General features: G+C 44.8%; 1 protein-coding gene across 6 annotated transcripts in view; it reads left to right on the top strand.

The window, feature by feature from the left end:
• Nucleotides 1–612: 612 nt before the first annotated feature.
• TLN2 (talin 2) overlaps nucleotides 613–9,895 on the top strand; it is a 172,316-nt gene continuing 163,033 nt past the window's right edge. For 3 of the 6 annotated variants that reach the window (XM_068695659.1, XM_068695660.1, XM_068695655.1), the window contains exon 1: nucleotides 891–1,040. The gene's annotated coding sequence lies outside the window, so the exon portion shown is untranslated. Of the gene's footprint in view, nucleotides 768–821; nucleotides 1,041–9,895 lie in introns of those variants that run through there. The other 3 variants (XM_068695657.1, XM_068695656.1, XM_068695658.1) reach the window with 3 other exon arrangements.

The following is a 9,895-nucleotide window of genomic DNA, read 5'->3' as shown; positions in this document are numbered from 1 at the left end:
CCGGGAGACCACAGGAGAGCACTCGTTCAAAATGAGCAATAGTCTAGAACTTGCGTGTTGGTATGTGCGCGAACATGCAGGCTAGAGAAAGGTTAAAAAATGAGGCAGAAAAAGGCAATGCAGTGAACTAAAGCAACGAGCTTGAGGAATTTTCTTTTGAAGTATTGTGGCCAGGAAATAAAGTAACACAGCATAGGAACAACGTTGGCGTGGCCGTCGTGTATTTTGTGGGGGGGAAGCTGAGCTGTGTGCTGAACAAGGACGGCTTCATCATGTTTGGCTGTGGGATGTTCACTGACAGAGGCCCCGGTGTGCATGCAAGTAGTTCACGCGAGGGACTGGGTTTTGCAGTCGCCTCCTTTCCCATAGAGATGTAGGTGCGTTGGCATGGAAACCACCTGTCCAGCCGTGCGGGCAGTGCCACAGTTAAAACAGGACCCTCTGAGGAACCCCAAACCTCTCCTTTGGAACCACAGCAGCCAAGTTCTCGCCGGTGGCGTTGCGAGCGCTTAATACAAGACCCGTGGGCGGTTTACATCGCTCCGGCTGTGCTCAGGTGCTTGGCAGCCGTCGCCTCCCCGTCCCCATCCCCGTCCCGGGGCTCCTCGTCCTGGCGGAGGAACGCGCCCGGCTCCCCCTGCCTCCTCCTCCTGCTCCTCCTCCTCCCTCAGGAGCGGCCGGGAAGCGCGGCTGGGGGCGGGCAGGGCGGCAGCGGCGCTGCCCACATCGCCTCAGCGGCTGCCGCGGGGCCGCTGCGGAGCGCTCAGGTACGGGCCCGGGGGCGGGCGGCGGGGCTGGAGGGCTGCGGGGCTGCGGGGCTGCGGGCCGGGCCGGGCCGGGCCGGGCGGTCCCGGAGTGATGACGCGCTTCCTGCCCCCCCCCGCCGGGGGTCTGCGCCTCGAGTCCGCAGCGGCGGCAGCTGCGGGCGGCGGCGGCGCGGGAGCGGGGTGAGGAAGGACGGGAAGGGAGGAGGAGGAGGAGGAGGAGGAGGAGAGCGGCGGGCTCGGGGGCTCGGCAGCGCCGCAACCACGCCGTTCCCGGTAGGAGCCCGCGGGGACCCCCGTCCTGCTCCGCCGGTGCCCGCTGCAGGGGCGCCCGCTCCGTGCCGAGCCGAGCCGCCGGGAGGGGACGGCTCCGAGCCCGCTGCGGGCAGGGCAGGGGGCGGCTGCCGCGTCCCGGCGGCGCTGCCCCACCGCAGCCCCGTGCCCCGGGGCCGGAGCCGGAGCGGCTCCCTCGGGGCTGCGGCCGGGTGGTGGGGGGCGGCGGCGGCGGGGGGAGAAAGCTCGCTGCTCGCTGCACGCTGCAAGTGACGGCCTCACAAGGGCGGTCGTGCCGTGCATGCAGCTCTGTGTGTGTGGGTGTGCGTGGGTGTCCTCGAGCCCCGGTGCTCGCCCCAGGCTGCCCGGCTTGGTGCTGCCGGGCCGTCTCCTGGTGCGGCGCCTTCCCCGCACCGCGGGCTGGGCTCCCCGCCGTGCCCGGGCACCCTCCTTGTGCCGGGCCGCCCTGCCCCGCGGCTGCGGGATGTGCTCGTGCCTTGGGGGAACCCGCCCCGGGCTGGGCGCAGCGCCTGTCCTGCAGCTGGGGCTCCTGCTGCCTTCGTCTTCTGAGGGGCTCTGCCGTGCCGACCGGCAGCTTGGATTTATTTGGGTTCTGCATCGGGTTTTGTGTCAAAACACTGCTGCAGTGTCTAGCTGGAAAGACCATGGGAATGGTCAGTGATTCAAAAGCTCTGTCCGATTAAATAGCTGCCCGCTTTTATCCAGCTCTTTTATAAGCTTATTTTACAGAGCTGTGTTTTAGAGCCAAGTTTGAGCCATGTTAAATTTCAAGCCAGAAGGCCAACTCTGGGTTTGAAAGCGTGGTACTTCAAAGCATCAGATCTGCATGGTTGAGAGAGCCCATTAACTATGGAAAATGCCCATATGATTAGAAAGCAAACAAACAACAGATCTACCAGATTGCTCTTGCTTATGTACCGCAACATGTATTTTTATGTGTGTGTCCACGTGTTCTAAGTATAGGTGAAAGCTTCCAGTGTTAGTTTTAAGAATACCTTACAAATCGTAGTAAGTGAAAAACTTTAACATTTGTTTGAGGTAATGGTCAGACGGTACACCTGTTAGCTAGGCTGATGATGATTGACGTTGTCTGAACTGCTACTTTTGCTTTATCTTTCAAAATATGAAATATTTGAGGCAGTTCCTTGTGATTGAAGGCTACCACAGAGCTAGGAAAAAAGCCTCTTGCTTCTGGCAAGTGTGTTTCATATGAGTTTAACAACCGTTCACTTAGCTCACTGGTTCTGCAGAGCTAGAGAATTAAGCTGATTTTTCTTCCAGCTTTCCCATTTTTATTGAGCCTAAATAGGAGAAGAGCTCTTGTTTCTGGTTGTGAGTCTAAGTCTCCGAGTTATCTGTGACAAACTTGGTCAACATTTAAGTTTTGAATCTTTGTGTAAGACTTGATAATGAGTGTAACAATTTCTAGTAGGATATCCATTTGTTTTATCATCCAAATTATAGCACTTTGCCCTGAATGCTTCTGAATAATTGTCCTGTGTGTTCTTAGAGTAACATCTGTTGCATGATATCATGTAATGGAATGTGGTACAGCTTAATTTAAGTTGATTTGAAACGTTGCCATTGCACTGTAGTAGTGCCTCAGAGGGCGAGAGGTTTTTTTTGAGGGGTGTGTATGTGATGGATTGGATAGGAGTAGAAGATGCTGAGAAACATCAATTTGCATTTGAACTGCAAAGGATTAAGTACTTTAACTCTGAGCTTGGTTTGCTGTGCAGTTTTTCTTAGACTTCTTTCATGATCTGCCAACTAATCTAATCACCAAATTCTACTTACATTAGGAAATGCATCTGTAGTTAAAAATATAACTGATTAGTGTAAAACAGCACTGCAGTCTATTCAATTCTTTTTTTATTTTTGGAGAGGGAGGTGTGGGCTTGACAGAAGTATCTGGCTGTGGCATTGCTTGAACTGCATAATCTTCATGATGACTTGTTTTTTGCTGTGAAAAAAAAAATACTTTATCCGATATTGCTCTGGAAGGACTTGACCCAGCATAGCAAGGATGTTCTGAAGCATGCATAGTTGGACTATGTCACTTAGTATGCTTACCTGTAGAATATATATCTATCAAATCTGTGCGAATGTGAGGTCTGGGCAGCTTCCAAAAACGCCAGCACTTAATTAGTCATTACAGCTAGACAGGAGTAGACATCCACCTCCATTCCTTATTGTGGCATTTTAGGGTCCGACAGCTGCTGCAATAGCAATACTGTGTGTTCGTGATGAGATGTGGGCAATGCTGCTTGCTGAACCATCATTCCAAGACATAATGTTAGCATTAAAATACCAAAAACAATGTTTGAAGTAATCCTCATCTCCTCTCTAAACTTTGGGGTTTTCAACAAACTGCCAAATGTGTAGACATCCTGATTTTTTTAAAAAATAAACTCAGTTTCTTGCTAAGTTCTCATCCAGATGTTGCTTTTGCACTGGATTATAATTAAGAAGGGGAGAGATGTGTGAGAGCACTGAATCCAGCTTTCCAAAATTCATTTTTTTCCCTGCTCATGAATCCTTTAAAGATTTGGCAAGTCTGTTTATACATGTGTCTGCAGACAATAGAATGCTGATGCAAATTGAGAAGAGGAAACAAAATGGTTGGGTGTTGTTGCAAAGCAGGGGGGGGAGGCTGTCTCAGTGTGTAATATTTTGCATGTTAGGTTTCATTTGTTTGCTTTTGCATTGCAGTATGTCAGTCAGAACACATGTTGCTGGTGTGTAGTTGAAGTTGTTTCTGGTAGTTTTGTCTGTTTGTACCCAAAGGAGAATGCCAGGTTTTCCTTAGTGAGTTTTCCTTTTGACCACATGTGGTAATAAGAACAATAAGTAAATTGAACTGAAGAACTTGTGGTGGCAGGGACGACGCAAATAAAACAGCAGAGCTTTTTTTTTTCTTTTTTTTTTTTTTTTCTGTTAGGCAGAATAGTTAAGGTCTTTTTATCCCTGGATGAGACTGTTAGGAGTATGGACATCACATCTCTTTTTAAGAGATTATCTCTTAAAATCAGTAAAAGATTATCTTTTACTGAGCTACTTAGACCTGTAAATGCAAGGCTGATCCACGCGATGCTGAAATTTTGGGCCTGCTCATTTGTTAGAAAACTGTGGCCTTCTATCTCTGGATGCAATAGGCAGATGCCTTTCAAGTGAGGCTTGGCGATGAGCCTGTGGTTAGTTTTTGTGTTAATCTTGTAACTGTTGATTGAAATGCTGATTTCTGTACCTGCTAATGCTGCTGAAAACCCATTTCATGGTAGTGACAGAGCATCTTTTCCCTGGGCGTGTTACGTGCACACATGATTATATTGGAATTGAGTTTGAATTAGCCTGCATACTTAAAGCAATTGTGATAACATTTTGATGTTTCCCACTTCCAGCTGCAAGTTGGTATTCCATCCCCCGAGATCCACCCCCTCAATTCTCAAAGCTCCAGTGCTTTTTTGCCAAAGCATATTCATAAAGCCAGAGAACACAGACTGACTTCACAACATGAGGGTGGCCATACAATAATAAGTCTTGTCTTAAAATATCTTTACAGTACTATGCTGTTGACTTCTTACTCGTAGTCCCTTTACTTGGCAGCAACCAGCTGAATTTCTGCCAAGGTGGGTCAGACAGGCACTCGAAACTGCCTCACTTGCATTCTCTGTAGGTAGCTCATCTTTCTGCTTTTGGGCAGCAGGAAGAAAGTGGCAACTGAAGTGAATTGTAAATGAACCTTGGGTCTTTCTGTCTGGCAGCTTTTGTAACGCTGAGATTTTATTTCCATAGAAAAGTGACATTTAACACAGGAAGAGGCCAGGAGGGTTTCACTCTTCTAAATCGCAGCAAATAACCATCAGGGTGATGAAGAATTAGTGGTACTATATGGGACATTCAGTTTTTCAAGCTGAATAACAATTTACATTTCTATCAGCTGAGGTAGAAGTGTTTGTTACTGCAGTGTGTCAGTGTTGAGTGGGGTGAGAACTTAAACGATAGGATTGTCTTCAGTTGAGGAAGGCCTTCAGAGCTGCATAGGGATTTTCTTAGCACACGTATGCTTGCATATTTGTGTCTAACGATCTCCTATTTTTCTTGGGAGCTGGTATCTGTAATATTGTACGTTTGCCTTTGTTGCAGATACGTGGAATCTAGCTTTTAATGTAGACAATTTACAGAGGTGGTATGTACTAATGGGAAAGCTGTTTCATTTTTTGGAATGTGATACTTAAAGTTCAAATGTAGACGAAATACATAAGCATAAAACAATCTTGAAAACTTACTGGTGGTAAAAATCAGGCTTGAATGTGTATTAGTGGAAACATTAATTGGCCCTAAAGGCATTGATGGGAAGTACCTCTTATCTTTGACTGTCCAATTTCAATATGCCAAGTACTGTGTTAAAGGAAACAGCAAGGTGGTACTTGCTGGAGAGACAGAGAAAGAAATCAGGGAATGAATTTTTGGCAGAATTGATAATTCAACTGTGTTGAAGAAAAGACCTGTAGTGATCTATTTGGAGGGGTGGGGGTAGCAATGTGATGGCGGTGTAGAACTAAAACACAGTGCTTTAGACATGATAAAAATGTTGAAATAACAGGACAGAATTGAAATCCATCGATGGGCCTATAAATGGATGTATGAATAAATGAGGTCAGGAATCATAACTTGAATGCTACATTTCCCTGTAGCTTGCAAGTTCTGTGTTTCCTTGTAATCGTCCTGTTTTTGGCTACAAATTTTCTTGTCTTAATTTTTGTTCCTGGTTTAAGGAAACATTTCCCGTTGGCAAGAGGTATCTGAGTTACCTGGGGAAAGGATCGAGTAGTCGCCACTGCTGCATGGCAGGACTGCAGGGTCAAGCAGAAAGAAACAGTGGCAGGCCTCCTGAGCCAGAATATCACTGAACTATTACGGGGAGGGAGAGAGAAATGCCCAGCTTCACTTTAAAACAGCAAAGGCTGTGGGAAATGAGATAATTTTGTTGTGATGTTTATAGCACTCCTGGGAAATGTTATGTGCATTAGCTTAAGATGTACAGTCCCCAGAGGAGAACCCAAGGTCTTATGTGCACCTACCCTGGAAAATGTTAATATTTTGAATTAAAAATAAAAAAAAATCATCGGCTGGTTTTGTGGTTGTAGGTAAGGCCTGGGTCAGTGTGGTTGTAGGTGAATTGCCTAATTCCATGTTCAGCGGCAGCATGATGCTAACCAGACTTAAAAGCAGCTGAGGATGCCAAGAGAAACATAACTGAATGTACAGAAGAAAAACCCATGAAGGAAGCACGATTAACTGGATTTTGCCTAGTGAGGTAGGAGAGGCCAGACTGTGCATTAGCAAAGCACAAACCCAGGCACCAAGAGGACAGAAAGGGGATTGCAATGAGTTAGATGGGCCTTGGCTAAGGCCACTGCGTGCAGAAGATATAGTTAAGTATGGGATAAGTTCAAATGGATTCATGGGTGCTATATGGGTGAGTGACATTTTGTCCCTTGAGATACAAGAAAACAAAGGCCAGGGGCTAAACAGAACGAACCCTTCCCAGGAGCAGGAAATAGTTTCCTACTGATGCTACCTGTATCCATTGCACTGCCTGTGGTAGTTGGAGAACATGGATGCTTGAGTTTTTCCTCCTTTCCTATGCTGCCCTGTTGTGTTGTCCCAGACAGCCACCTCGTTCCAGAAGAAGCAGACACTCGGCTCTTATGGGGAGACACGTAGCTGTTCCTGAAAGAAAATGGTGCAGGCTTGAGAGATCCCATGGTAGTGATCACAAGAAACCATCCCATGTTAACACCAAGTCTTTAAGTACCAAAGTACCATGGGAAACAATACTATGAAGCTTGATGATCTTGAGGAAAAGAATTACGTTTAGTAGCTGACCATGTAGTGGCACAGTATGGTTTACAAGTCCAGCTGTGCAAATCAGATAAAACCTGGGAAGTTTTCATGTTGCAGGGTTTTGAGTGTGCCTAGTAGTGTTATGGTGTGTTATTTTTTTCTGTGTCTGGGGATCACGGTAACCATGCATTTGGAATTGTATTATCTGTCTTCATGCTTTACTTTGTAGGCAATTCATGGCAAACCCTGCGGTGTCTGGCCAGTGCTGTGCTAAGAACACTGCAGGCCACTCCAGGTGACAAATACTCAGCAGCTGTACCACTTGGGGACAGACATCGTGGAATCAGGCAGGCGATACTGGCCATGCTAGCCAACCATTTCTGCAATAGTTGCTCTGTTCATTAGTGTTAGGGAATCTGGTGCTTAATATAATTATCAATTTTTTATGAAGTTGCTTTGGGAACTTCTGTAAGAGTCATCTTAACACAAAGTTCGGCAGCTGCTCGGTGTGTGTGTACATGTACAACCGTATTAAATCACTTTGAGTAGTCTGCTTCCTAAGCATGCTAACTACCCTGATTTAACAAGATACTTGAGTTTTCTTTGGTTGAGGCTTTTTTTTCCCCTTCCATAGAGAAGGTTGTTACAAGGAGTACTGTTAGCCCAGCTCCAAACCAGAGATTGTTGGTTTTATGAACAGTCTGGAACAAGGGGTGCTCTTTGTTAGTAACTTGTGCCTGTTTTAATAAAAAAAATTATCTATGTTTGTTTGTTCATGGAGGTTCAAGTCATGTTCTCTTAGTCCAATTAATACTTTGTCTTTAGCTCCTTGTCATTTGGTCTTGATAAAGCATTGCTTTATACAGTTTACCATGCTTGGTTGTCTGACAAGCCTTAACCATATGAGGTATTTTTAATTCTGTAATTGGTGGGATGGTGATGGCATGCTATAGCCCATCAGTGTGGGTTTCTGAGTTTTCACAGTCTTGCAGTGGGGTAAGATCACTTGCTTGTTCTTAACTTCCGAAACTTAATTTTAGTCTGCAGTTCTTGCTTTGTGTGCACTACACATGAACAACAATTTTTTTTTTTTTTTTTCCCTCACTTTGTGAGATCTAGTTCTAGTGTAAGTGATATATTACCCATTGCCTTACATGGTAACTCGCAAGCTACCGATGAAGCCGTGAGTAGTGTTGTAGTCATGGTTAAACAGAAGTTATTGTGTTCAAATACTGATGATCAAAGCAGAGTGGGAAGGGGGATTTGAAGTCTGTTTGCTCAGGTGTTGAACTGAGGTGTTCAGGATCCTGTATTCTTGTATAGCTGCATATTAGAAAAGCTGCTAGCCGTGCATTGATCCTGCTGGTTGATGCACATGGATTTTGAAGGAAAAAAACAAATCTGCCACAGTATCTTTGCATTCAGCAACGCTTTTCAAGCGAGATGAGATGAATAAGATCATCTGTAGGGTCCCTACAGAGGGCCCTAAACCACTTGTGCATTTCCTTGGTTAGAATTCCTTGTCTTCACTTGCCTCACATTCTTGTACTTTAAATGGGCTGTTCGGTAGTGTGACCCCTGTGTGTTGTGTTAACAAACACATTCTAATGATCACACCTTTGTGAAGTGTGGCCTCAGGTCATGCCACATAAACTTTTAGAAGTAAGCATTCCTAAATAATTGAAGTTTTTTTTTTTCTTTTGTCTAGGACTTAAGACGGGACAGTAATTCTTAACTCAGTTTGTTTGTTGGCCAACACAATGTAGTTTTCATCTTGCCTTGGGCTACAGAGCTTCCCTTAAAGATAAGTTTCAAGTACCTGCTAAACATCTGCTATCAGGCCGCAATACTGTCTTGGTACCCACCCAATAAGTGTATCTCTGCATGTACAGCTCAGCTTTTTGTAGCTGTCATGGGAGTTGTAAGGAATTAAACACAACTTCAGTCCCTGAAGAGGATGCAGAAGCAAGGTGGGCTTGCTGATAAGTTCCTTCGGTAAAAAGGGAAGATTAAGGAGGGAGTTGCTTTTTCAGTTGTTTACAAGGAACCTCATAAAACCAAAGGGAAAAATTTAGAATGAGGACAGAAAATACATGGGTAAAAGAGAGCAGTTTTTTGTTTTGTTTTGTTTTTTAAGTGTAGCTTTGTAAAGACAGAAGATTTGCAGTATAGTGCAATTGGTATTGACTGATTGGTATTGATCTTTTATTTTCTTGACTCTATACTTAAAATTTCTTGCTCAAGTTGTACCTTACGTTATTTAAAATAAAATTGCATTACTACCTCTGAAGTAGTCTTTGTACTAGTATGATCAGATAGAGAAAGCAATCATCTTAACTTCTAGAAAGTCTGTTTCTGTGTAGTGAGTATGTGGTACCAACATGTATTTCTTAAAGGCTCTTTTTTTTCCTTTTAGAGTTAAATTGTTTTTTAAGAGGAGAGTCCCCAGTTCAAAATATTTTATTTGTGACATTGTTCTATACATTTATTCTCTGGGATCCCTCTCTCCCTCATTTGGAATGGGTAAGAATAGCAGGAAGCAGCTGTGGGTGCTACTTCACATGACAGGTGAGTCAAGATGCTGGAGACACGTTGTGCAAGTGATGCTTACCTTCCTTCAGGTAAAACCACCTTCCTTGGTGTTCATTAGAGGACAATTGTTTGTTTGTTTGTTTTTCTGCCTGGTCAATTTAGAGATACTTGAAACATTTGTACTTGTTGGGAATTTGGAAATTCTAGCAATTCATATTTAAAATGTCTCCAACTGGCTTAGAATTAGAAAAGCTTTCTTCTGACAATACTTAAAGAATATTCAAATGCACATAGGAAAATGCTCGTTACTCTGTACTACACAATTAGGTAGTATGTAACTATGTACTTACTGAGTACTACGCTAATGAAGACCTAGTAGTTGTACAACCAAGCTTGTCTAAGAAGCATGACTCTTGGAAGCAGCTGGTTGGATCTAGGCTTGGACAGTGCTGGTT

The sequence above is a fragment of the Anas acuta genome, chromosome 12 (assembly GCF_963932015.1).
Source record: "Anas acuta chromosome 12, bAnaAcu1.1, whole genome shotgun sequence".
Taxonomy (NCBI): Eukaryota; Metazoa; Chordata; class Aves; order Anseriformes; family Anatidae; genus Anas; species Anas acuta.
The sequence above is the reverse complement of the archived record's forward strand: the minus strand, read 5'-3'. Positions and strand labels throughout refer to the sequence as shown.